Raw genomic sequence first — 22,793 nt, 5'->3', positions numbered from 1 at the left:
TAAGATTGCATAAGTGCAACTGAACAAGAATTTTACCTCTAATGTTTCCTCATACTTAATCTCCAAAGTATCTTTAATAATTGTGGGATGAGTGGCCAGATCCCTTCTCTACACGTCACTAGAGACTGCACAGCCTGAAAACACAGGTAACATTTGCTTAATAATAACAGGATGGATATGAAGGTACGACTCAGGGAAAACCTGAAGTTTTATGAACAAAAAGGGAGCGCTTTTCTTTTATCAATATTTCATTAGACCCATATCCTCCCCTATTTGGATGTCACACTGAAGTCACAGGGAATTTTATGTAAAAATTGATGGCAGGCTATGACCATATAATTGCTCCATGAATCACAGCTTTTAATTGTTAACAGGTGTATTGATTGTTTTGGAAAGGAGGGTGTGAATTTCTCTATATAATCACTTTGAAGTCTGAACCACCCTCTCTGTTCATTTCAAAGTGGATTGTCCACCTGTGTTAGTTTTCTGGATGAATTAGGAAAGAAGTGATTTTTCACTAGTTAAAATGATCTAATCCAATGGTTTTCAACCATTTTTCATTTGCAGACCTTTGAAAAAACATTTCAAATGGAGGTGTAGACCCCTTTGGAAATCTTAGCAATAGTCTGTGGATGCCCAGGGGTCTGCGGACCACAAGTTGAAAACCACTGATCTAATCTGATGTTTCTCAAACTTTTTTTTCATGCTATGATCAAACACATGATCTAATCTTAACCTGATGATGATGACGGAAAGCTGGCCAGTTCTCTTGTTTATGGTGCTTCTTTAGGTTATGGAGACAACTCTCACTCAGCTGTAATAGATTGTGGGATACATTTTATATTGACTTAAATTCTGTGCAATAGTAAAAACGAGAAAATGAAATCAGTGTTTGGTCAATTGACTTTTGCTACTACTTGTCAAGATAATGTTCATTTGTGGTCTCAAGTTCCAGGAAAAGTGTTGGGAGCCGTTGAGGTAGAAATGAGTGGTGTGGAGGAAAAGGCTTATGCAGATAGCTGTGACGAAGATGGTAAGTGCAATAATAGCAATCATATGGCAGTTTGATTACTGGTCATGAACCTTTGAAGATAGCATGTTTGTCTATATATTTATCTGACTGCATCACAATATGAAAAATACATTGATTATTTTAATGTGAAAGAGGGTAAACCAAAATTGTATTACAGATTGAATACATTCATTACACCAGTCATAATGCTCAGTCTTTCTCTAGCTATCTAGATAGCCACAAAGGGGATTTCTTCTTTAAAATAGATGTCACAGTCTGGCCCAACAGGTATAAAATATATTAAATAAATGAAGATACCTCTTAGTGTCGCTTTTCATGGAAAGATATCAGTCTTTGCTTTTCCATTTTGAATGTTTTAAAGAAGAAAAAGCTGAATAATGTACTAGTGAGAAGGTATGAGCAATAGGTTGTGTTTATTTATAGAAAAATTGCAGACTGACAACCTGACACTGATTTTACCCAATTATGCTCACTTAGCAGTAGGACTGCATGTTTTTCTGAAGGGAAGAGAATCTGGTGCTCTTTTTGAGGGCTTTGTGTTCATTATTATCACCCTGGTCCTGGAGGTCCTTATTCTCATCCTTAAAATGATGTATGTAAGTAGTCCCATTGAGACTAGTGGGGCTACTGATAGGTATAAACTAAGTACATGAGGAAATTACCAGAGTACTACAGTATGTTACATTACATTATGTGATATTCTGCCCTCATGTCTTAATCCACTGTTGGTTTGCTACTCAAGAAACTTACAGTGGTGCCCCTTAACAAGATAAATCTGTCCCAACAGTTAGCATGTTGTGGTAGCTGAGAGGATGTGTGTGTATCCCTTACCCTGTGGAAATACTGTGTGGTAAGTGTTGTCAAATTCTAGCTTCTAAAGGTTTGCATTAATGCAAACCATCTTTTGTTTTAGTTGCCAGAAATATGGCTTAGCTACTTCTACTTTTATATTTTTATAACTTAAAAGTTTACTAGGTTTGAAATTGGAGTGCAGAGAGGAAAAACTAAGAAAAAATCCTCGATTAGTCAATCACTAGTTTCTGTCAAAAACAGAAGTACTGTTCTGCATGCAGCTAACTGCAGTCATGGATAAACAGAAATTTCTTTGGATGTGAATACATTTTTACCTTTCATTCCTGAATCAGAAGCTGATTCTCAGCATGAACATCCAAACCTGGGCTAGAAATATGGGGGGGAGGTTAATTGGTCTACCTTGAAAGAGCTAATTTGGGTTGTATGGAGTGTGTGAGCAATGTGAACAGAGTTGTAATTTTGAAAATCAAGGGAAAAAAGGTAATCTCATAGGTGAAACAAATGTTCATGCTAGGGAAACTGGTTTTTGTGTATGTGTGTGAGAGCCATTACATAGACTCAGTGAATATTTGCTATCACTGGTCTCTGGGGGGTCCTTCACGGAGGCTATGTCTACACTGATGGCGGAAAATTCGCCACTGTCAGATTGATTTATCCGGTTCGATTGAGCGGCAGTGAAGATACACCAATCGATCTGGAAGTCAATCTATTAAAACCACCTCCAGAAAAAGCGTAGGGCTTTGTCGATGGGAGAGCATTTCCCATCAGTGCAACGTAGTGGAGATGGCGCGTAGAACAGAAATTAGGAAGTCGACCTAAGTTATGCAATCTACTCTATTTAGCTATTGCAGCTCCCATCGACTGCCACCAAATTTGCCGGTCAGTGTAGACCAAGCCTAAGTTTTAGAAGTATGACCTCAGGATCTGATTCTCCAAAATTCATCATTTTTCATTGCTGCTCATGATTGAAATGACAGGGGTCCATGCACAGCTCCATTTTTATCATCTCATACAACCTTTTGTCCCATCAAACATTGCCAACATTTTAAGTTATACAACCTAATGAAAGAGTTAATTAAAGAACAAAAGGAATTTTGAAAGTAGGAGGGAGAAGTTGCAAACAGCTAAACATTTAGGCATAAGCAACTTTAATGAATAGTGTCATCAGCTGTAGCAGCACAGGAGACAAATGGTGATCTAATAAGACCATTAATGTAAGACTTGCTTTCTAAGGGCTAGATTCTACCACCTTGACTCCAAAAGCAAGGTACTGATCAAGATGAGTGAGGGTGGAAGAATCTGGCCATCCTCTTCTATTTTAATAAATAATTGAATAATATTGATTGGGCCAGAGAAAACATGAGATTCACTCTGTATAGTGGTTAGGACACTCACCTGAGAGGTGGGAGATGCCTGTTTAAATCCCTGCTCCTCAGCAAGCACAGGAGGGACTAGAATCAGGGACTCCCAGGTCCTGGGTGAGTAGCCTAACCACTGGGATAAACATTAGAAGGGAGGCATCCTCCTTCCCCATAGCTTTTTTTTGGTATGGAGTTAGGTGGCCTCTGAGCATTGTTACCGGATCAAATCTTTCAGGCAAAATACGTGCCAAGTACCTGAGTGCCTTTGTGGATGTGGGGCTAAATCACTATCATTAGTGACTGCATTAACATTTCATTTAGAAGAATCCCAAAACACTTGCTATACGTAAAGAATTAAGAAGATGCTTCAAAAATAGTTCTATACCTATTCACTTGAAGTTTTAAACGTACTTATTTCAACCATGCTTATCTATTATTGTCATTATTACAACTATTTGTATTTCAGTAATACGTAGAGGTCCCAACGGAGATCAGGGACCTGCTTGTTCTAGGTACTGAACATACACATAGTAAGTGACAGTCTTTGCCCCAAAGAGTTTGCAATCTAAATATACAAGACAAATAAAGGAGGGGAGCGGGAAATAGAAGTACAAAGAGATGAAGTGACTTGCCCAAAGCTCAGACATTTGAGATCAAATTTCACTGCTACAAATGTTTACAGAAACCAAGTTACATGTGGTCATGTGCCTTTGAGAGTATTCATGCTGGAAGTGCTTGCATACATAGTAAGTCAAGGAATGGAAACAATGTCACATAATATAGCTAACCAATCACAATAAAATAACACAGCTCAAATTTCTAATGTGCCACAAACTGGTTCACCATTAGTCCATACAGTCATTTTTTAAAGTTGTTTAATTTCAATACTGTACTAAACTTTTGAGGCAATCTGCCCTGAACATGAGAAATAAAGCTAAATGAATTGAATACATTCTATTTGGGGAAACTATTCACTCATCTTTGCCTATAGGGACCCAATACCAAAAATGCAGCCACCTCTGGGAAAGAGCATGGCAGTTTTTAAACAGATTTTTTTTTTTTAAATGCATTTGTGCTTGCAGGTTTTACACATCACCTTGTAGAACCAGACTGAAGGGCTGCATCTGGATACAAAAATAAACCTTTCAGAAATAAACCTCAAGTGTGTTTCTACGCTCTGGCCCAGTGAAACACTGGCACAACAGACAACATGGGAATTTTGCCATCGATTTTAATGAAGCCGGGATTTCACTCTGAGTTTTTATCCAAATCCAGCAACACAGCACTGTGCTAAATGGATGCTGCTTTGCAATCTATGTATTGATTTCTCCCCCTCCCCCTCATTTAAAACCTGTTTTTCCTTATGACTTCCCATGAATCTGCTCCATAGTATTAAAATCGTGTTTATTTCTATATCTTGCTGGAGAGCTGTTTAAGCAGACCATGTATGATTACTTCCATCCACAGACTACATTTGAGTCAAGTGGATTTGCCACAGAGCACTTGCCCATTAGCAATCTATTTCTGAGTCTGCTTTAAAATCTGCGTATGGTTATGCTCAGGTAAAAGCACACAAGGTCAGTTTGGCAGAGTAAAGGCAAACACTTTAACATAAGGTTTTTCATTCTGTGCAAGCAGCTAATAAAAATGCCCACAGGTGTTGAGAATTACCCTTCTCTTGGAGATTTCTTTAGAGTCTGAACCTAATCTAGGCAAAAGCTTTGGCACGGATATCTGGCACATTAATTAAATTGCTGTTTTTCAGGCCTTATGCTGAAACTTTGATTAACCACTTCTGTGCATGAGAACCAGGTCCCGAGTAGGTAGGCAAATCAATTTTGTAGGTCTGCAACTGCTGGAGTTAACCTCCTGGCATTCCCTATTATCTGAATAGTTGCTCCCTGCTGCTACTGAGAGACGCACATTTTCCTCAGCAATGAAAGAGTTCCAGTAAATCTGCAGGGTAGCATCATTATCACATATTAATCCAAATCCCTTATATTCTATATCTTTCTTTGGCTGGGTTCCACTGAGGAATTTCAAATCCTTGAGGGGAAACCCTACTTCATTCCCTTCCCCTCATTTGAATAGCCTTCCTGCACTGAATACTGCCTTCGTTTTGCAGCTGCTACACATCAAAGCCAGTGGTTGGTGCAGCAGGACATGCATTCACAAATAATGCCTGGCGATGAAAGGTGCCAGTATCAGTGATTTATCATGGTAGATTTTTCTATTTTATTATGTTATTTTACTCATATGGCACAAAAATTGTTCTCATTAGAGCATATAGGATTTGGCCTTACTCAGTTCTTACTCCAGGAGCAATCCTGTTGTAGATCAAGGCCTACAGGATTTAGTTCTTTGTTAGCAGTATTCCGTAAACCCTTTGTATTCCTAACATGTTTAAAACTATGGCTTAATGCATTCATGCTGACATCAGTTATCAAGATTTGTGTGGAGTTGGCAGATGTTGAATTTTCAGTGGAAAACCATTAAGAGGATTTGAGTCAATGTAAGTTTCACAACGTATGCAGTTTATAATAGTGTTTACATGTGTTGGCTTCTGCTTTATTATAAGGTAATACATGCTCGTATGTGTACAATAACAGTGATGAGAAATGTAATCTTCTCAATAGAAAAATCGTTCTTGTCCTAACAGAGGTGCTCAGAGTCATGTGTGAAGCAGGCTGAATATGAAGGGACTAGAGCTGAGAATTCCAAATTCTTCAAAAGTGACTAATGATTTGGGGGTACATCTATTTTTGGGTGCCAAACTTGAGACCTTTTTACAGGTGGCTGATTTTGAGAAAGTGTTGAACAGCCATGCTCTAATGGTAGGGTCCCTTCAAGAGGTCTCATGTTTGATACCCAATAATAGCAGCATTTGATATCATTCATCACTTTTGAACATTTGTCCTATGGGCCATGTCAATCCATTTTAGTTCTAATTTTATGAAACATAAGACATGGGGAACTGTTCAGTTACATGGTGATATGGTTTGTCCAGTGGTATGATCTATCTTCATGTTTGTGTCCACACCTAGGTATTGTGTGATAGGCACATAATAAACTAACATGGAAGTAAATGAAAATATAGGAGTGTCTGCATATGGTGGAGATAGATGATTTGCAAATGCCTAAAGTAGCAAGATACTGTATATCACAATCCATTTCAGTTAATGGAGAAGAACAGCTCCATTTATTTTTTTCTTCCCTATGCTGTACAGGTATAAATACCTTGGTTTCCTGCCACAAGATGATTTCTTGTCCTTCAACTGAAACAAACCTTGTTTCATACATGAAATCGCGATTTCAGTTTGTAGAGATAGGCGTATATTCACAATCTGCTCTAACATAGTTTGTTGGGTTTCATTTTATACTGTAAGATGAGTATTTAACAAAGATTGTATGTCCTTGAGATCTAAAGGACTATACATTGCCTACCCATGCTACAATCACACTTTGCAGTGTAGACCTACCCCCAAAGCATTTAATTTAATAGACGTTCCCCCAAATAATTTAAGGGGGAATTTGGGACTAATTTCACACACTTTTTTTTTCTGAAGCACTATTTAGTTTTTTCACTGTTTTTCACCTAATTGTTTCCAAACCAGGAAATTAAAATGTTCTTAATATTTATGTGCAAAATGACTGTTTCCACATGAACACCAACTTCATCCTTCAGTGCATGAAACCATTGGACCCTAAATTTCCAGCAGCTGAAGCACAAGAAAGCATTCACTCTCACATGTGTCAAAGAAAAACAGTCCCTCACAAATCATTTAAGTAAAAAATAAATGATGAAATGTTAGGTAATTGTAATTTCATGAGCTACGTGATCTCCTGATTATTACAAATGGGTAGAGAGAAAACTTCTGATTATTTACCCTACTGAGTCGTTCCAGTTGTATGCCATCAATTTTGTTTATAGCAAAATTTTCTTTTATAATAACATTTTAATATTGGGGGGAAGGGAGTTTTTCATGAAAGAATTTCAATGTAAATAAACTTAGAGTTTTCTAAATCTGGAACTCTTGCTCTAATATTTTAGGCAACAATCCGGAAAACACTTATGCACATGCTTAATTTTACCCATGAGACTCCAAACGGGCTTCTCAACATGACTAAAGTTAAGCCCTTCTGTGCAAGTGATTGCAAGATGAGGATCTAAGTACTTCCAATGGGGGGGGGGGGGGGGGAGGGGAGACTGGGAATGTGAGTGGAAGGTGGTGGATGACTAGATATATGCTTGACCCCTTTTTCTGAAAACATTTCAGTATCTTTTCTTTCTCTAGTACATCTCATTCTGACAGATATAGAGGTATGTATATGCATTTCTTCATTTCTGGGGCACCAAGCAGTCTGTCTTACTGAGGGACCATTTGCTGCCATGCTAAACAGATAGTATTCTTTTACCAAACATAAACAAAGAAAGCAGCATTTTCAGTCATGTACTGATATCTGTGATCGGTGTTAAATATGTTAAGCACAGTGTCACTATTCTAAAACCAGCTACTGAAATATGAAATGCATTGTGCATATTGCAAACTGAGCACAATATGACTACAGGACACCCGGAGAGTGGGGGTAGGTGGGTGTGTATGTGTGTGGTGTTTTATTAGACTATACATTGCATCCATAATACAGTCTTCTCGGAAATGTAATTAGGTTTTTTTATGAACTGGTAAAATATAGTACATAAATGACTCAGGAGATTTCCACATAGCCACATTTATTCCCACATGTCTCCCTGAATCATAAATGGTTGTCTTCCTCAGAAGTGGATTAGGACAAATTGCATTAGGACACGATTGTGAATCTGATTAAGGTGGAACCATGATCAGGTTTTTCTTTTGGGCAACCATGTTTTCTTATAACAACCAGAAGACGAAAAAGCCTTTGGCAAAACGTTTCAAAGGCATTTCTCATATGCACATAAAAGGAGTTTTCATGCTAATTCAAAAATTGGTCCACACCTATAATTTCTTTATATAGCCAAGACAAAGCTATGGGCAAAATTTGCAGCAGTATATGTTTCAGATACAGACTTGTGGTTTCAGTAAAAGCTCGTAAAAAGGAATTTCCATGCATAATTTCCTTAAGGAGAAGATTCTGAAGGCAAGCTGCAAGAGACACATAAGATGAGGCATTGATTCCAAATCGGTTAAGTGAGAATAACAGTAAAAACAAAATCCAAGTGGAAAACTGATTTAACAAACTGAATAAATACCATTTTAAAGACATTGAATCCTGTAGAGCCCCCTCCCAATCCCTCCTCTTTTTATTTTAGTGTCTGACTCCGCCTAAGCGAATTGTATAACATATTTGACACAGAAGGAAAGTCTGAGATAGATCTCTTTAGTAAGGAATAGAGGTTGTAAGTGTTTTTGGAAAACTCTCTTGGCAAAACCTGGCATCAATGTTGCTAAAGGGAACTTCCTATTAACTTTTTTATCCATCGGTAATACTCTAATTCTTTAAACTTACTTACTATTCAAGCTAAAATTAAAATCGAAGAGGTTGGGAAAACTTTCCCTCGGGTGAATGCTCACAACTCTTGCAATTAGTCTCAATTATTTGTGGTGAGGTAGTGCCTAAAATGGCAATCAAGGATCAGGGCCGCATTGTGCTAGGCACTGTACAAACACCACAATGAAAAGTTGGTCCCTACCTCAAGGAGCCTATGTTCAAAGTATATGATGGGACAATAGGTAAATACACTAACGAGGCTAGGGAAGCACAAGGTAGCAGTGAAAGTGTAACAAGTGGCAGTTACAGCACATCTGCTGCCCAGTCACTGTCAACTATTTTGTAGCCATTATGACATAGCTTTTTTCTTATGCAGACATTTAAAGAAGCATAATGTAGTGGCTCTGCTAATTTTTACAAGGATTTTTCTTTAAAAAAAAAAAAAAAAAAATCTTTGCGGTATATGCCAAGATTAAGTAGAGTTTTTAATTTAAAATTAATTTGCTTTCAGTGCCACCTATAGCCACTTTCTGGGCAAATTATAATCAAGAGTCTGATCCTGAAGCTGCAGTTCAGACAGAAATCCCAATTCAGCTGAAATAAAAATAGATCTAGATCTTTGTCCAAAATTCAGGGTATACCAGTCTCAACTGAATCTTTCTGGAGTTTGAAATTATCTAGTTACCTTTTTGTTGGTCATACTTTCTGGTTTCACTCAGAAAATGAAGGACCAACATGAATTTGTCTGGAAGCAATAACTGGTAATCTGACAAGAGAATTCTCAACAGATTTCCAGCCCGATAAAACTCCGGATAACCATCCAGACTTCACATGCTTATATAAATGGAATATTTGAACACACTGTGCCTCATAATCACTCGATCCAGCTCAATTTCCATGTTTAGCAGTGATCTAACAAATACATTTAAAATTAAAATCTTTCATTTTCCATTCCCTTAGCATTTGCATATGGATTCTCTTCCAAGTTCCAGTTGGAATCAGTATTTAATAAGCACACCTAGAATATATGTGGACTTGAACTAGAACAATGAAGCTGTCCAAAATTTAAGTGTGTTCAAGTTGGGATCCAGATCTGAAATAAAAAACAGATTTCTTCTTTCCTCCCCCCACCCAAAACAGTTTTAATTAAAAAAATAACTGCAAAGAAATAAAAAGCTCCCAAACTGAATGGTCATCCTTTATCTGTGCCAATATAACTGATGGCTTTGGTGTAGAATTCAGGCAGAAGGTCTCAGATGTTAGCAGAAGTTCCTCATTCAAACATGATTGAAGGTGAGGGGTGACATTCAGCTGATGAGCAAATTAGAAAAGCAAGCCAGATACGTTGTTTTTTTAAAAAGGTAAGCCTGTAGCCTTCACACTATATAACTTATTCATCAGGGTTTGTCTCAGGCTTATTTATCCAGTCTGTAGTTATTTCTTATCATTCCTCTAAAAATCAACCCAAATCTTTTTATGAAAACATGAGGGTCAGAAATCCACAACATCCCTTAATTTAAAAAAATCATGTTAAGAGTTGCCTTGCTCAATACAATTTATCATAGCAAACCATGTATTTGGCACATTTATCCCATTTGTTCAGTTAATGAATTGTCCACATAGTGGAGGTATTATTATTATGTTTGCTATATGAAGTGATTTTTGCAAACTACAGTTAGTTGGGAAATACCGTTTGTTCCTTTGAAGAACTTCAGTGATAATAGTTTCTGCTGATATTCATATGAACAAACTTCACTCACACTAATATTTGTGAGAAGCAAGTTAAAATAGGTGAGAAGATGAAGCAAAATTTAGAGAACGTTAAAAATGGTTGTGAATATTTTTTCCATTTGTCCTCTTCTGCTCAGTATCCTGACCAGTAACGCAAGGCCTCCCTTTTCCTTCCCTCCATACAGAGGCAAAATAAGTCACCAGCTATATAGAAGGCCCTGAAATCTGGAACTGCATAAATATATAGTAGTTGAAAAACTGTACTCCTAGTTGTAATTTTTTGAGTTGCCTGTCATCTTTATGGCACTTAGAGAGAGAAAGATGCAGTATTTATTTGTTCATTTAACGATCTCAATCAATTTTTGTGACTATTTGAGTCACAGTACAGAAATCCAACACGTACGGAGCTAGATCCTCAGCTGGTATAAAAGCTTTGTTAAAATCAATGGAGCTGCAGACAAACTGATTTGAGGATCTGACCCAGGAAAAGTTAGGGATGGCAAAGGCCAGGATACTCATTTGGGACTTCTTCCACTTTGAATTATACTGGGTATATCCCTGATAAATGCAGGTCATGTGGGAGTACTGGAAAGAGACCAAGGTCACTTCACTAACTCCAGTAGCTACAGTTACAACAATGCAAAAATAATTTTTCTGCTCATTTGGTAGTATTGACTTCAATCCATCATTACTGACCATTTTAAAAACAAATGACCCCTTATTTCCTCTGCTTTCTAGTTCTGCATCGGTAGAACATTGCACTAAAGGTCACACAATACGTTTGCGCATGTAATCTTAAATAGCTACTATGTTCTGGATTCCCTCTGCTCTCCTAAGCTTTCGATATTGGTGTTTTCCTCCCTAAAAGATCAGTGTTTTGACTCGGAGACAGAGATAACTTGTATATGGGTGAAAACAAAAGATCACTCTAGGGAAATTGACGGCACATCTTCATTGCACACTCCTATTGGCAGAGTGTAGCGTACATACATTATATTCCTGCCTAGCACAGGTATAAATAGCAGTGTAGAGAGTGAGAGACTGTTTAGATGAGTAAAGAACACGTCCGAACACTGGGGGTGGGTACCCAGGTATGTGCCCTACATGGTTCTCTTCTCCCAAAGCAGTGTTTCCCTCTGTCTATATTGCCATTTTTAACAACGTCCTGCTGCCTTCCCATTTCTGGAGCCTTTCCCTGTTAGAAGTCAAAGACACTGGCAGCAGGAAAGGATTCCGGCAGTGGGGAAAGGCTCCAGCAGCTCCCTGCTGCTGAGCCTTTCCCACTGCCTCCACCCTGACAGAGTCTGTCATTGACACATGTAGCTATACGAGGATGTAGCCTGCTTTTTCACTGTGGCTAGTAGCTACACATACCTACACTCCACTGCAAGTGGTGTGCAGTCTAGCTGTAGCCTGAGAAATAAAAATTAGCTGAAGCAAGGAGATAAACCAGAGACTTATCTCCTAGTAATTGTATGCAGTACTCTCTCAGGTTCTTCCACATGCCTTTTGTGATTGCGTATCTGATGTGTATGTGCATGTGGCCTCTCTGGCCATGTGTGCAAGCAAACACCTGATTTTAAAGGGCACACCATGTATTTGCATATATAAATGCTTCTCTGCAGCCTCTGAGGTGGGGAGGGTTTGTCTGGGCCATCAGGGAAAAGAAATGTCTTGGTGCCTTTCAGGATTGCACCCCCATCTCTTCCTCTGGGCAGTCAGCTGCCTCATAAGTTTAAGGATGGAAGGAAAAAGACTGATTAGGGTAGACAGAAAGGTGCAGCATAAACCTACGAGCTCCCATACATCCAATGGGAGGTCTCATCAATCCTTTCCCGTTTGGAATGCCACTTTGTGCAGAGGAGGAAAGCTCTCCTTCCTCCTCACTCCTCTCAGGGTTAGAATAGAATCAGGTTGTGGGGGCCTTGCTCTGGACATCATACTAGTTGCCTTTTGGGAGCTGGGGAGGAATTTTCCCCTCTGCCTGACTGGTCAGTGCCATGTGAGGTTCCTTTACCTTCCTCTCAGGAGTCCAGGAACCCGCTGGATAAATTAGCTTGTAAAATTCATTTTGAGGCAGCTTGGCGGGTGTCACGGATAATTGTTCTACGGGATCAGTCCGATCTATTGATAAACCAGAATTGAAGGAAGATTAGAAGAAAGGATCTGCTGAAAAAAGATGGGTAACAGGATTGGGGCCTCTCCCCCTCTCCTCACCCTTAACCTTCATTTGAGGGGAGGATGGTGACTCCAAGCTATGGTGCTAAGACCAGGCTAATGGGGTGTGATGAGGCTGATGGCAGCCCTCCACTAGGAGGCATGAATTACAAAGGAAGCATGACCCACATTGGGTAGGTTTATTGCTAGATGGGATCTAGATGTGTTACTTCATAAGGTTATGGCCTAGTTCAGTGGTCGTCAACCAGGGGTACAAGTACCCCTGGGGGTTCGCAGAAGTCTTCCAGGGGGTACGTCAACTCATCTGGATATTTGCCTAGTTTTACAACAGGCTACATAAAAAGAACTAGCAAAGTCAGTGCAAACTAAAATTACATACTGACAATGACTTATTTGTACGGCTCTATATACTATTATACGGTAAGTATCACACTGAAATGTAAGTACAATATTTATATTCCAATCGATTTATTTTATAATTACATGGTAAAAATGAGAAAGTAAGTAATTTTTCAGTAATAGCGTGCTGTGACGCTTGTATTTTTATCTCTGATTTTGTAAGCAAGTAGTTTTTAAGTGAGGTGGAGCTTGTGCTACACAAGATAAATCAGCCTCTTGAAGGAGGCACAGTAGTCTGCAAAGGTTGAAAATAACTGGCCTAATTAAACCACATTCCTAGTGTCTTATCTTCCTGTAGTGTCCGGGACAATATGTATGTACAGGGGCACATCCCTAACCTTGAACGTTTGTCTCAAGAGGTCTTGGTTGAAACAAAACCATATTTATACTTAGGTTTAATTAGCTCAGACACTGTCTTCTCCACGATCTTCTCTCAAAATATATGTATTGCTTATGAAACATGCTGGATTTGAACAACCTGACAACTTAAGCTCTCTCAGAACAGGGGTAGCACAGTTATAGGCACTGTAAACCTGTTGTACTGATTGGGGAGAAATAACTTTGTAACAAGCCAGTGTTACAAAAATGTGTAGCATTTTTTTCTTCAATGTCATTTGAATTCATTTCAAAGAATTTGAACAAAAATGTAATTTATCAAGCACATTTTATTTAATCACTTGCAATTACAAAGTTATATATCTTGGAGCTTTAAAGATAAAACCACTAATGTGGACCAGACAGATAATATGACTGATAACAAGGAGTTAAGCACAATGGATCATGTTGTCTTATGTCTATGACTTGTTATGAGCAGGGGAATGTTCTGATTGTACAATTGTCATAAAATTATGGGATAAGGTTAATTGAAAATCAATGGTCTAGGACCCTAAAAATCCCTCAGACAGTATTCTTAACTGAGGCTATGTAGTGTAGACACTTGCAACGATGACAGAAGGACTATCTCCTCTGTGCTGTATTAAAACCACCATCCCTGGCAGGCGATAGCGAGGTCAATGGAATAATTCCTCCATCAACCTAGCAGTGCCTATACCAGGGCTTGGGTCAACTTAAATACACGTCCCAGGGTGTGGACCCTAAACAAATCACCCAATCAACTTGAACACCCTACCTCCTGAAGAGGTTTTACCCTCAGAAGGGTCAAGAGCCACAGACACTATGAAGTCCACTAGGGACTTTGCTATTTCTATCTTTTTTTTTTTTACATGGAAGGTGCTCAGCTACTGTAGAGATGGGTGGCAGTATAAAACCATTAGATAGGATAACATTTTCAGAAATGTCCACAATTTTTCTAAGTGACTTTGTCAGCATCACAAAGGAAGTCTAAAGGCTTGTCTACATGGCATGGAAAAGCACATTAAAGGAGTGTGATTTGTAAAGCACTCTAATGTATTACACTTTAACTGCCTCATGTAGACCTACAGGCTTGAACTAAAAGGTACCTAGTTCATGTCGACACAGTCTCATTTCAAACATGACTATATTAATGTAAACTAGGTATCTTTTAGTTTGCTAGCAAGGTCTATATATGGCAATAAGAACATAATTTTTAGAGCACTCTACAATTCATACCTCTGTAGTCCAGACTCTGGCACTGTGAACACAGGTCTTAAGTCACACTGTGATTTAGCCATCAGATCATCCCTTCCAAAGACCGCATTTTCTCAATTGAAGCAGTTGTATACCATATTTAAATTCTGGATGTTGGCCAAAATACATGGGAAATGAGTTTTCAAAACTCTTCTATTGCATCATTGGTTTATTATGCATGATGCTGTTGCATACTGGCATTATGTGTAATGATTCAGAGACTCATGCCTTTAGTCATAATGTGGGAAAACACAGAAGCAGTTGGAGAGTAATTTCTCATGCCATTCTGCCATGGTAATACGTTCTGCTATGATTTAGGAAACTACAGGCAGTGGAAAAGGTTCCTTTTTGAAAGTATTTTAAATGTCAAATATAAGATTCATTTCAGTACTGCTTTAATCCAAATGTCAGAGTTTTGAACTGAACTATCAATCTGACCAGAACTTCCTGAGCTTTGCCTATCCAAATGACTATCCCTCAAATGTGATGCACTGGTATTAGCAGAAATCAGGATTTCTCATCAGCCTACTTCCAGGGAAAGAGGAGCTTCATTTCTCTATACAACCATATGCAGCTATCTCCTTAGGAAAGATGCTACAAGGCCTACTGCGTCATCAGTAGTCAGTCGGGAGTGGTCAAGGAGGTGTGGTCTGGCATTCGGGGAATAGTAAGGCAGTATGCTTGAGATAAAAACATTCAGGGGTCTGACTCCCTCCCCTCGCCCAATGACTAGGTGAAAAGCCAAGACCCTACATGGGAGAGGATAAAATTAAGGAAACCATCAAAGGAGTGGAATGAAATTTGTGAGACCTGGGAAAGTTTTCCCAGAGATTTGTAGATTTTAAGGTCAGAGGGGACCAGCATGATTACATAGTCTAACCTCCTGCATAACACAGGTCATGGGATTTCACTATATTATTGCTTCAGGTATACCATCTTTGGATGAACTAGAGAATATCTTCCAAAAAAAATTCCAATCTTGATTAAAGAATTACAAGTGATGGAAATCCACAACAACCCTTGGTAAATTGCTCCAATGGTTAATTACCTTCACTGTTAAAAAGTGTACCTGATTTCTAGACTGAATTTATTGAACTTCAGCTTCCAGCCATTGGATCTTGTTATATCTTTGTCTGCTACCAGCCCTCTGGTATCAATTTTTTTATACTTGTATACTTTACTTACAGACTGTGATCAAATCACTCCTTAACCTTCTATGTGATAAGCTAACAAGATTGAGCTCCAGAAGTCCATTACCAGAATTGAATACTGACCCATCAGAGTGATAATGTCACAGATGGGGAGGACAGGTTACATTCTCTCTCTCATTGCAACCAAGCCTAGTCATATAAACTTTCTCTCAAAGCTTTTGCTAATCTTTTCTATCTCCTTCTTCCCAGAATGAAGCTCCCTCTGTTCTCAAAAGTGGCTGTTTCCTATTTTCCAAGAGCCATATATATTGGGGCAGGACATGTAAAGTGAATGTAGAAGATTTATTTGAGAAGCTACCTTGAGACTTCTAAACAGCTTCCCTTTCTTTCCCAGAAATACCCCCTCTTCTCCACTCCACAGATTGGGTCTACCTACATACTTCATGTGGTTTCCTGCCTTTATCTTCTTCAGCAATTAGTTGGGACTTCAGCTGCAAATATCTCCCCAATGACGGCACCTCTCCAATAGTTGGGATGGACACTAAAAAAAAAATTGTTTTTGGGTTTTAACTGGGCTTATTTCAGTTTATCTTAAATTTTATTAGGAATTGGCTTAAGCTAAATTGAAACAAGCCACTCTTAAACTGAAATAACAGCATCTACTTGAGAGTTTCCATTGACTTAACTAATTTGGTTTCTAAACCAAATTAAGTTAGACCGCTTTAGGAGTACGATCCAAATGCTGAGCAGGACCAATGCTTATGAAACGTGATAGGATCACAGCACAAAGCCGTATGGCTAGACACCTGGAGGGAGAAACCTAAATAGAGAACTATGTTAGACTATGGAATTGTGTCTCAAAGGAAGTGGAGTAAGTTTTGTTTCTGCTGGACAGGACCATTCACAAGAAAATATACTGTAGGGAATAATTTTGCACTGGCAAGGGATGAAATAATACCATGTGTATTTTCCATTACTAATGTCTATCATTCCCTAATTAATGGTAGTAAAAAATAATTAAAGGTTTCCAACAGCCTCAGACTTTTGAAATAGGGAAGCAGAATGCCCACGCAAAAGATCTAAATAAGGGTTAGAGTAGGAAGGGAGGGATGGGAATATTATACTAGCAGTTAGACAGTTTCACCATGATTTGATCAGGACTGTGCCGAATGAATGAACAGTATTGCTCAATTTTTATGCAGCACGCACATCTTTTTACTCCATGAGACATCTATCATTCTAAAAAATTAGAGGTAGAAATCCTGGCCTTGTTGAACTTACTGGGAACACTCCCACTGACCTCAGTAGAACCAGGAATTCACACAGTGTCTAGATTCAAGCTGTGATGTTTCTAATACAGAATCTAAGTGGGGATATTGGTTGAGGTTGATACTTTTACTAATTTAAGATCTAAGAATTGCATTTGGAACTGAGTGTAATTGAGGTACTGGTTTCTTTGTTTAAGGGAAAGAATTGTTTTGCTTTTCCCTTCCTTTGATATAAGATGTATAAACATGAATGGATGACTTTAAAAACAAGAAATCAGCAGCCATGTTATCTTACTACTAAGGACTCTTGCTAATAGATACATTTACTTTTTTTGCAAACAAAGATAATCCAGCAGTTGTCATAGACAAGTAAATGCAATAGAATATTCTCTGCTGAAATAAAATTATTCTATTTTAGCACCCTGGGGTTTTTTTAAGTTACAACTATAATATTTCAATGCCTAATAGCACATACATGTCTTCATTGCTGGCAAGATTCTGTTCATGTCCCAATATTCCATGTGTTTGGTCAACAGCAGTCCAGTCTTGTAGCATGTGTGATCCTGGCAGGGACAGATGTATTAAAATGTATATTATAAACAGCATGCAGTACTTGAGAACCAACTCATCCCTCAGAAAATCCATTCAAGCAGTAGTTATAGTCACGACTTTAAAAAGGTCTTTGGATAAAGATGAACCCATTCTTGCATTTGTTTCCTTTTCTTTTTTCTCCGCCCTCCCTTGTCCTCCCCACCCCCCACCCCCCAATCATCAGTGGGTTAAGAGAGAAAAAAGGGAAAGGTAGAAAAACTCCAAAATAAAGGCAATGAAGGGCCCAATCCTGTCCTTCTTACTCACATGAGTATTCCCATTTACTTCAATGGCTCTGTTTGTACGAGTAACCGCTACTTGCTTGAGAGAGTGTTCTAAGATAGGCCCATAGAAAGTAATGTAGTGCGTGAGAAGAACAAAAGCAGCCAATTTTCTGTCTCTTTTAACAGACAGACTAATCAATTGCAATTAAGAGGCAAAGTAGCAGACTAATAAAGTACCCTTGTCACTGTTGTCATCTTAGGGATCAATTCACACCTCCATCACAATAACATCAACCCTTCAAGTGCTCTAATGACCCTGAATCTCTAAACTGCCAGGAGGATTAGGGCAAAGATAATGAGCTAGAAAGGTGCTAATAAAGTGGTGGAGTTAGGAGATGGGTTTCCTCCCTGCTAGAATGCAAAAGGAAACTTCTATCTCTATCTTGCCATGAGCTTCATGTGTCTAGAGACCCAGTGACTTCAGTAGGAATCAGGATTGTGGCCTTAGTTTGTCTGATTCTTTTGATAAAAGGAAACCTGTGACCATGGAGACTATTTCCTCAAACTGACCCTTTCCTGGAAAAGGCAGCTATTAGTTACAAGAGGTAGCTAAGATTCTTTATTTACTACCTGTATATTGATTGAGTCAGTGGGGAATCTTAGCTTCTCTGTATAAGCTGTATTTTATAGTCACAATTGCTGTGTTTTATCGTTACATATTTTTGCATGATTCTTTTAAGTGAGCTTAAATATAACAAGCAAATAGAATTTGCTCACTACCGCTTTGCCAAACTAAAAATGTTTTAAGAACCAATAATTCTGCATCTAATGAAAACAGAGTGAAATTCACTTATGGCATACCTGTGCAATGACAAAGCATACAACATACAATTATATCTTCTTGTGCTTTATTTACTATTTGTATTGCATGAGCACCCAGAGGAGCCCCCCCATTTTTTTTTTATTCAAACTATACTAAGCACTCTTTCTAATTTGGGTGTAAAAATGAAAAGGGGTTTTTTATGCATAGTCCAGGTGTTATCTAACCTCAAAAGGGTGATTTCAAGTCAAAGACTATGGCTCTGGCATTTCAGAAATCATTGTCATTGCTTCCGTAGAGCAAAAACACCACCATTAAGTCTCTGGAGCTGTACTTGCTTCAAACTGTGCTGATTGAGGTTTCGTCATCTGCAGCTGCCTAAGTAGAGACAGTCATAACCTGAATTCAAAAAACCAACATCCTTAAAATGCATTTGGCTTAAAAACCAAAGTGAACGGAGGAGTGCTCATGAAAACTACCATATTAGCAGGACAAATTCCTGACGGGCAGCAATAGAACTAGCTTACTCACATTGCTCCACCACTGTGCCTCAAACCACATCACCTCTAGGGTTGTGACGGTTTATGCATCCTACCTCTTTATTCATTCTTTGGCATTTCTACTTGAGTCTGCAAACAAAAGTACCTGATGTCACTTTCTGATGGGATCTTCTGTGATGAGTCATTTCTATGCATATAAATTTAAATTAGAACCACCAATCCATTTCACACACGCCAAAAAACAGACATTGGAGCATGCTGACTTTTTCCATAACTGGAGGAGAACCTATGACCTAACAGTAGAAGTCTATGAACCTTCCAATTCCCTAGTGCTTTTCTGTGTTCAAAGAACTATATTTAGGGGCACACTGTGCCTTGTAATAGGGCTTGGTCCTGTACCACTGAAGTCATTGAGAGTTTTGCTATTGAATTGTCTGGGAGCAGCATCACACTGTATCATCTATGTCAGTGGCTCTCAACCTTTCCAGATTACTGTACCCCTCTCAGGAGTCTGATTTGTCTTGTGTAAACCAAGTTTGACCTCACGTAAAAACTACTTGCTTATAAAATCATACATAAAAATGCAAAAGTGTCACGGCACACTGTTCCTGAGAAATTGCTTACTTTCTCTTTTTTACCATATAATTATCAAATAAATCAATTGGAATATAAATATTGTACTTACATTTGAGTGTAATACTTGAACCTGTTTTTCACTTGTGAGCCTTGTCATTCTGGGAGTCAGTGAAGCGACAGCAACAATTAAGTTTTTATTCACATTGAGTCTATTCCTATAACCTGTTGTAAGATTAGGCAAATATTGTATCTAGATGAGTTGATGTACCCCCTGGAAGACATCTGCATACCCCCAAGGGTACATGTACCCCTGGTTGAGAACCACTGATCTATGTAACTCTATTGACATCAGTACATTGTGAATGTGTTATAGATATCAAGAAGAGTTGCATGTGTGTAACACAACAGATATGGTCCTATGGCTGTATAACAGTAAGATAGTCTGGAGGGAACTTTCAAAATCTGTACTTTTGTATAGATTTCAGAAATACATCATCTTCAGTCAGAGTGACGGTGTGAGCTACTTTTATGACTACAGTATATTTGGATATAGACATACCTGATACGTGAAGAACTTTGGTGCAGAATAGTGAACCATTTTTTAAAAAATGACTTCCTTTTATTTGGTGTTTTCTTTTGTACTCAGCAGATTGTCTGGGCAAACTAAGAAGAGCATGAACACTGCTGTCTTTTAGGTCACCTTGCTGTGAAGTATTGAAGTAGCAAATGGCTAATGTATGCATACATATGGGGTCTGTTTTAACCCACGCTTCACACCACAATAATGGATTCATTGGTTTTAAAAAACAAAACAAAAAAAATAGCTCTTCCCTTGTCCAGCTGCAGCAGGCAAGAGCTGGAACATATGCCTGTATGAAAGAGAGGGTGGGGTAGGCAAACCCTCTTCAGAGTAACAAAACAAAGCAAGTCCAATGTTCTTGTCAAAGCGTGGAATGACTTAAACACTCTATTGTATTAAATATGAATAAGTCATCATTGTGGAGCACAGTGTGGGGGGATCCTCTGTGTTGTCGATTAGCCACATGATTAACCAGATTACACGGGGAAATGACTAAGGTAAATAAGGCAAGCCTTCTGTCACTTCCTCCCTGCGGCCTGTAAAACAAGGTGCCTAGGAGACTACTCTATTGTCTTGAACTGACTGGAAAGGGGAGGCAGGAGATGAGTGGGAGGAAGAAGGAGCCATAGATTCTGTAGTTGATGATAATAAAAATCTCAAGGGGAACAGTGAGAAAATATCTTTCTGGTCAATTTATGTGTCAGTAAAAACAATGAGAGTCCTGTAGCACTTTAAAGACTAACAAATTTAATTTCTGCAGGCATAAGCTTTCGTGGACTGCAACCCACTTTGTTGCATCTGCCGAAGTGGGTTGCAGTCTACGGAAGCTCATGCCCACAGAAATTAAATTTGTTACTCTTTAAAGTGCTACAGGACTCTCGTTGTTTTTGCTGTATACAGACTAACACGGCTACCCCTCTGGAACTTATGTGTCAGTGTTTCTCGTTACCACACAGCACTGAAATGAATTTCTTTGCCTTAAGATCTTCTATATTCTCATGTGTGTGTGTTTTAAGGCAGACCCAAACAATCGTCCTCATTAAGAGTGTGATACAAACATTTTGTGTTTTAAAATCTGCCAGCCTATGAACACTGCTTCCTTCTTCATGGATTTCTTTCCCTACTGCAATCTGACACTTGTGAACAGATTAACTCCCATCGCCAATTGGTTCATGGATATCACCCCAACCTTACACTTTTTTATAGAACCATGTGCTTGGTATGAAAAATGGGGTTCATCAAGGAAAGCCCAGTGCAACTCAACAGTCATGAAGATAATACCAGGGAGAGGTACCCCTGATCAGTCTAGTACTATGAAATCCTCATTAGCTGTGACTTTAAAATAAATACATGTATACATCATGATGGACCAGTAGGGACATCATAGTAAAGGCTGTGCCAGTTTTCATTCTTACAATTTTATGTTTGCTATTCCTGTTTCTTTATTATTGTCTTTATTTTTAAACAGCAGTTTTGACACTTTCAAGATCTCTAAATCGTTGATGGTAATTTCAAAGAAAACGTGAGTCAGAAGCCATGAATAATGGCAGTGTGTGTGTTTATAATATAAATATATGCTATAGATGTATATTTACATCATTGATTGTAAGATATCTTTTAGAATACTTTGATGTGGCAAGGATTTATCGACATGCGTAACTTGATGTGCTGTGAGGAGTCCCATTGAAGAAGGAGTCATTGTGGTAACTGCTCACAGTGCATTAAAGCTAACTGCATGCATAAGTCTTTGCAGGGCTGTGGCCTTGCACTGTAAGCTCCTGGGAAAGAACAGTTTCTGTTCCTTCAATGCCTAGCAACATGGGACCTAATGTAGTTGGGGACCAAGGACCAAATTTTCAAAGGGTGTTTCTTGTTTTTTCTTTTCATGTAGTGGGCCAGCCTTTATTCCACCCTGGTTCCACAGCCCACCAGAGACATAAATTGGTAGCTCGCCCACAGAGCTGTAAACATGGGCAGATGGCTGGAATGGTTCAGATTGTCCAAAATGCTTGCCCACTTTGCAGTGAGGGGGAAATGCTCTCAGATGTCTTTTTAGTGTGCCAAGCTGCAGACTCTGTTCTGACTGCATTTTTGCCACACTTGTTCCAGTTAGCACACCCCATCCACGGACCTACTAAGTCTCAAGCCCTCCTCCTCAGTTTCCTCCTGGTACTGACCAAGATAGCCATCCATCAGTCCAGGAGGAAGAAGCTTGATGAGGAGTTGCTCTGAGACTGTGAGGCCTACTTTCATTCCTTTATTGTCTCATGTATCTGGTCAGTGTTCCTTTGGGTGGCATCTGTTTGTCTCCTTGGACTCGTTTCCAGAGCAGCGGGCGCTGGCTAAGATTCTCTTTTGTTGTCCCTCTCAGGTTTAAAAGAAGGGTACCAATCATCCTTTCTCCCTGTCTTTTTTTTTTAATGCATTGTCCTCTGCAATTAATTGAATTCTGGGATCTCTGACCCCTCCTGTTGGTTGAGGGTGCTGTCCT

Source organism: Emydura macquarii, unplaced genomic scaffold, assembly GCF_026122565.2.
Source record: "Emydura macquarii macquarii isolate MOO-44397 ecotype Brisbane River unplaced genomic scaffold, CSIRO-AGI_Emac_v2 contig_2890, whole genome shotgun sequence".
NCBI lineage: Eukaryota > Metazoa > Chordata > Testudines > Chelidae > Emydura > Emydura macquarii.
Note: the sequence above shows the minus strand (reverse complement) of the source record.